Source organism: Elephantulus edwardii, unplaced genomic scaffold (genome assembly GCF_000299155.1).
Source record: "Elephantulus edwardii isolate Elephantulus edwardi_28Jun2011 unplaced genomic scaffold, EleEdw1.0 scaffold00017, whole genome shotgun sequence".
Taxonomy (NCBI): Eukaryota; Metazoa; Chordata; class Mammalia; order Macroscelidea; family Macroscelididae; genus Elephantulus; species Elephantulus edwardii.
Genome location: NW_006399767.1, coordinates 15,521,906 through 15,528,903, shown reverse-complemented (window position 1 = coordinate 15,528,903; position 6,998 = coordinate 15,521,906).

Genomic DNA, 6,998 nt, shown 5'->3' with positions numbered 1-6,998 from the left:
TATATATTCACACAATGGAATATTATGCAGCACTGAAAAGTAAGGAACACATGAAATATAAAAATAGGTGACCCTGGAGGACATTATGCTTACTGAAATATCTCAGTCACAAAAGGACAAATACTGCATAATGCCACTGTTATAAAACAGGACTGACATCGAGGTTGGGGAGAAACTAAGAAAAGAAGGGATAAATAATGTACATTGCATTGAAACAGATGACGGAAAGACCTGTTTAAAAGGACTGTATGATTTGATATTATTTGCATGACAACAGCCCAGAATAAGAGCTGCACAGTAAAGTGGACTGAGGTGGGGGTGAGGAATTGTACAACAAAGAAATTTTTTTTTTCAACGAGAAAAGCAAACATAGGGAGGCATCAGCAGGGAAGAAAATGTACAACAATTAATGAATGGAAATCCAAGTTCTCTATAAACTTTCATTAAAATCTCAATTTAAAAAAGGGGGGAGAAAAGGAAAGGGTCAGCAAAAAAGAAGGTAACCCTCAAAAGAAAAAAAACAAAACCCAACATACCCAAACAAAGTTTTTTGCAGCAGATTGACTCAATGCAATGTCATTTGATTTTTTGCCTTCTGCTACTTCTTCTTCATACAGAATTCAAACTCGTCACTGTTGATTTGGAACTAACTCATTGCTGATCCTCCAGTGGATTTTCGTAGGCTTTAAATTATACTTGAGGAGATTGACCATCTGTCTTTCTGCCACAGAGCTGCTGGCAGAGTCAAACCAGCAGACAGGAACCACTACCTTACAACTCCTTTCCGCCAGAGCTCCTTTCATACAGACCAACTTGGACTAAATGAAGAAAAATGAGACATCAGAATAGGAGAAAGACTCATTACCAACCTATAATATGCAGATAACACAACCTTGCTTGATAAAGCAAAGAGGACTTGAGGCTCTTACTGATGAAGAGCAAAGGATAAAACCTTCAGTAAGGATATTACACTTCCACATAAAGCAGGCAGAAACCTTCATAACTGAGCTGATAAGCAAAATCATGCAATGCTGAGCAAATAAAAGAAATAGAAGTTAGCAAGATTTCATTTTCCTTGGATTCGTAATCAAGGACCATGGAAGTAGTGAAAAACTCTTTCTTAATAACATATTGTGTTGGGCAAATCTGCCACAAGATCTTTTAAAAAGTGCTGGAAGGCAAATAATGTCACGTAAAAGACTAAGGTACACTTGACTCAACCTTGGTATTTTCAGACACCTCATATGCGTGTGAATGTGGGACAATGAATAAAGAAAACCCCAGAAGAGTTGATGCCTCTGAATGTTGGTGTTGATGAGGAATATTAGATACACTAGGGAGCACTGGTGGCAAGAAGCTGTGCTGCAATCTCAAAGGCACATGGTTCAGGGCCACCAGCTGCTCTGTGGGAGAAGGATGGGCAGTCTCCTCCTTTGGCATTTACTGCCTCTGAAAACTGCTGGAGGGTCCGAGGTCAGCTATGGGTTGGTTCTGACTCAATAGTACAGAACAACAACAACATGAAATGCTAGAAGAAACGCAATTTGACTTGGAAGAAATATAGCCAGAATGCTCTTCAGAAGTGAGGATGATGAAACTTTGTCTCATCTCCTTTGGACATGTTATCAGGAAGGACTAGTTAGAGAAGGTTGTCATGCTTGGAAGAGTAGAAGGTCCATGAAGAAGATGAAGACCTTTAACAAGGTCACATGACATATAGTCTGCAACAGTGAACTCCAGCAGCAATGGCTGAGGGTGGAGCAGGACAGAGCAGTATATAAGGTCTCCATCAGTCAGAACCTAACAAAACAAACAAACAAACAAACAAAAACAAAACAACAAAACAAAAACACCTAACTAACAACAGAGCTGGACAATGACTAGGGATGATAGAAGAAGAATTGATGCCTTTGAGCTGTGATGCTGGAGAAGAGTATTGAACATCAGTACTATGGACTGCCAAGAGAACAGGTCTGTCCTGGTGAGAGTGAAGGCAAGCTGCTCCTTGGAGGCAAGGATTCTGAAGCTTCATCTCACATACTTTGGGCATGTTGCCAGGAAGGACCAGTCCTTGGAGGACATCATGGTTGAAAGAGTGAAGGGTAAGAGAAAAGACCCTAAATAAGATGGATTAACTCAGGACTGAGGTAATGGGGATAGATGTGTCAGAGATGATGAAATTCACTCAAGATAGGGCAGGATTCAGAACTATTGCACATAGGGTTGCTATGAGTTGCAGGCGACTCGACAGCACAAAACAACAATAACAATAAGTAAACATAACTTTAAAAAACGAACAACAACCCCCCCAAGATGAGTCATTTTTAAACTGGGTTCCCTTCATGCTCTAGGAAGATGACCTGAAGACGTTTAAGGCACTTTAGATACCATCCTAGCTAAGCTGAGTGTGTCTGTCCACATCAGATGAGTACCTGGAAGAGTCCCTGTAAAAGTTGCTCAGGGTGGGGTCTAAGGAGCTTGAGTTTTGACCCTTCCTGGGTGGCAGGGACAGCAGACTGGTTAGGGATGGTTACTGAGTCACAAATGGTTGGTGTTTTTCTTGAGCCGCCTCAGAACAGTGCCCACTGACACAATTCCCCCTCACTGCCCATCGTACAGTCAGAGTTGTAGTGTGCTGCCCATATTTGGTGCAAACATTCAACATACTCTGCTGCTAACTGAAAGGTTGCCTCAGAAAAAAAGTCTCTCAGCCTGCTTTACCCCCCCAAAAAAGCCACAGAGAACTTTGTAAAATGAAGCTCTACTCTGAACCACCTGGTATCAACATGAATCAGGATAGTCTCAATGGCAACTGGATTTTTTTTTTGTTCTTGTTTTTCACCAAAGGCATTTTTCATTTTGAAAAAGTTCAAGCCTACAGCAAATTTAAAAGACTGGACAAACACAGTGCAAATAAAAGATTGTATAAAACACAGTGTACATGCACGAAGCACAATGCATATGAAGGATTGTATGTAAACCAATAAAAATATGAAAAAAAAGACCAGACAATGACAGCTTGTATACTTTCTTCACAGATTGTTTATATGCCGCCACATTTGATTTCTCTCTCACTGTATGTGCATGAGAATATGTGTGTGTGTGTGTGGGGGGCTTCCTGAGGGCATAGTTGATAACATGTCAGACTGCTAATTTAAATGTCGCCAATTAAAATTCACTGGCCACTCCATGGAAGTGGACTTGATGGCAGTGGGAATACACACACACACACACACACACACACACACACACACACACACATATTTTTTTTTTCATTAACCTTTGTGTACCTCCCAGTGTCTTCTTTGATCTTATATTTTCTGTGCTAACCTCTCTTTCATTTCCCTACACCTAAGTTAGGAGCTTTGGTGGCCTAATGGCAAGGAGCTGTGCTGCAATTCTAAAGACACACAGTTTGAGGTCACCAGCTACTCTGTGGGAGAAGAATGGGAAATCTCTTCCCATGTGATTAACTGCCTGTGAAAACCCGCTGGAGGATCAGCTATGGGTCAGTATACAACACTACCTAATATGTGACACCTTTGCATATATTTTATATATACATACTTTTCTTCTTTTGCATTTTGCTGAAATTTGTGGATATCCTGACACATACTGATCCAAAGTGGCCAATACCAGTCCATCTCAGCTCACTAATGCCTAGAATGATGAACTTTATGTGTTTAATTTTTACTTTCAATTTTCCTAGATTCATACTTTGTGTATTCCATGTTTCACTTATTAATGGATGTTTGCAGCTGTTTCTCATAGTTTTTTAAAGTCAAGTCTCAAGTTGCAATAATAAAGGATGCCATGGGCAAAACCTTGAATGACCCAGGAAAGAAAATAGGAGAAATACACTGAGTCACTGTACCAAGAAGAATTGCCTGACAGAACCATTTCAGGAAGTAGCATATGATAAAGAAAGCATGGTAATAAAGGAAGAAGTTCAAGCTGCAGTGAAATCATTGACAAAAAGTAAGGTGTCAGAAATTGCTGGAATGCCATTGACATGTCTCAACAAACTGATACAGCCCTGGATGTGCTCAACAGGCTGTGCCAAAAAAATTGGAAGAAAATCTGGCCAACTGACTGGAAGAGATCCATATTTACTCCAATTCCCAAAAAGGGGGATCCAACAGAATCCACATTTTTTACAGTATCATTACTGAAATTATTGAACAATATTATTAGTATCACATGTAAGTAAAATCTTACTGAAGATTATCAGCACATTGATCAAGAGAACTACCAGAAATTCAAACTGGACTTAGAAGAGGTTGTGGCATGAGCGATGTCATTGCTGATGTTAGATGGATCTTGGCTAAAAGCGGAGAGTACCAGAAGGATGTCTGTTTGTGTTTGTAAAGGCATTTGAGTGTGTGGATCATAACAAATTATGGCTGACACTAAGAAGAATGAGAATCCCAGAACACTTAATTGTGTGCATGTGAAACCTATACATGGACCAAGAGGCTGTTGTTCGAATAGAGCAAGGGAACATACATGGTTTAAAATCAAGAAAGATGTGTGTCAGGACTGTATCATTCCTCCATACCTATTCAATCTGTGTGCTGGACAAATCATACAAGAAACTGGACTTATGATGAAGAATGTGTATCAAGATTGAAGGACAACACATCAACAGTCTGTGTTATTCAGATGACACAATTTTGTTTGCCAAAAGTGAAGAGGACTTAAAACACTTGGTGCAGGAAATCAAAGACTACAGCCTTCAATGTGGATTACATCTTGATGTGAAGAAGACAGAAATCCTCACCACTGAGGCAATATCATGATGAATGGAGAAAAGATTGAGATTGTCAATGATTTCGTGTAACTTGGATCCACAATCAACACCTTTGATATCAGCAACATACCAAGATGTGTTGCATTGAGAAAATTAGCTGTCAAAGGCCTCTCCCAGGTGTTAAGGGGCAATGATGTCAGTTTAAAGACTAAGAAATGCTTGATCCAAGCCATGGTCTTTTCAACTACTTACTATGCATCTGAAAGTTGGACAAAGAATAAGGATGACAAAAGAAGAATCAACACTTTTGAGTTACAGTGCTGGAGAAGAGTACTGAATATTCAATGGATGGCCATTAGAGCAAACAAATGTCTTGGGGACAGTGCAACCAGGGTGTTCTTTGGAGGAAAGGACGGTGCAGCTTCGTCTCACATTTTTTGGCCATGTTATTAGGAGGAGTCAGTCCTCAGAAATGGGCATCATGCTTGGAAAGGTAGAGGGTCAATGAAAGAGAAGACCCTCAACAAGGTGGACTGATATGGTGACTGTAGCAATGGGCTCACGTATTACAAAGATGATGAGAATTGTACATAAAAGGGCAGAATTTAGCTCCGCTGTTTCGTAGGGTTGCTATGAGTCATAGTCAGCTGGATAGCACTTAACAACAACAACAACATGACACATTCTACGCTCCCTTCACCCTTTAGCATTTATCTCCTAATAAGAACATTCTACATCAATAGAATTACCACATGGGAGAGCAGTAACATCAATATGCTGTTATCATGTAATGCATACTACATATTCAAAAGTTCTCTCAGAATGCAATTTTTACATTTTCCTTCTAATACACAGTCCAGTTAAGAATCACAAATTCCATTTGCTTGCCAACTTGCTTTAATGTCTTAATTTAGTCCTTCTCCTGCCTTTGCTTCTCACGGCAGTGATTTTGTAAAGATCCCTTTACTCGCTCCAGCTTCCAGGGACAGGAGGGACCAGACCTTAGGGCCTGGAGACTGTGAAGACATTGTTTTCCAGTCAGGGAGGGATCCAGGAGCCAGTGGAAGGAGAGTCAGGGAGGTGTGTGCATGAGTGAACGGAACATCTATAAAGTCACCTGTCTTTTCCAAATGGTTTTCATTAGAGGCAAAACTATGCTTAGCTCTCCCCGTGCCCACTACCATGCCAATCCTGGAGTCAATTCCTTTCCATTCAGTGGTATTAATGGAATATTTTCAGCTGAATTGGAATCTGCTTGGTGGCCCACAATAGCCACAGCTCAACTGAAATGCCCAGTACAGGAGATTTAAGAGAAGAAAGTGGTCAGTTTTGATTCACACCAACCCATGTGTGCAGAATAGAGCTATTTCACAGGGTTTTCAAAGCTGCGGCAAAGAGATAATGCTGGGCGGGCTCCAACCACCAGTTTCAGTGAGTAATGAAGCATGTAACTGTTCACCACCACCAACAACCACCACCTGTCTAAGTGAAGAATACGAATCTTATCTCTGCCATGGAAAACCTTTGGAGTCTCAGTGTGGAGATCGGTTTATGTGATTTAAAGTGGCAGCCAGTGGATGACTAAGTAATCGCTGTCACTAACACACACAGCAGGAATCCAGCAGAGGGGAAGTCATTGTGGGCCAAGCAGTCCAGAAAGTCTTGGAAAATTTGAGACTTGAGCTGGGTCATGCGGGAATGGCAAAGATGTTAACAGAGACGGAAAGGAGCCCACTCTCGGGCGTGCACACATACCCGTACCAGCCATCCCCTCACATCCTGGTTCCTCCCACTGACCACACCAGTGAGTCACAGCGAACCCCAAAACTCCCATCATGGACATCATCACAACCCACGCAAGGGCTCTAAGCACTGAGGCATGTTCTTGTTGTGTATTGTTGAGTGGGAACCAACCCATAGCTGACCCTCTGGTGGGTTTTTAGAGGCACAGGGATGGGGTGGGGGGCTGGGGACTGCCCATCCTTCTCCTGAATCCAGTTGGTGGATTCAAACTGCGTGTCTATGGGATTGCAGTGCAGCTTCTGGCCACTAGGTAATAACACAAAATCCATTCCCAAGGCATTCCAATTCCTAGCAACGCTTTAAAACAGAGGACAACTGTCCCATAGATTTTTTTTTTTAATGTTGTTATGATGGTCTTTATGGAAGCTGACCACCATATCTTTCTCCCACAGAGCAGCTGATAGGCTTGAACTTGACTTTTATTTCTTTTTTTCCCCTTCATTCT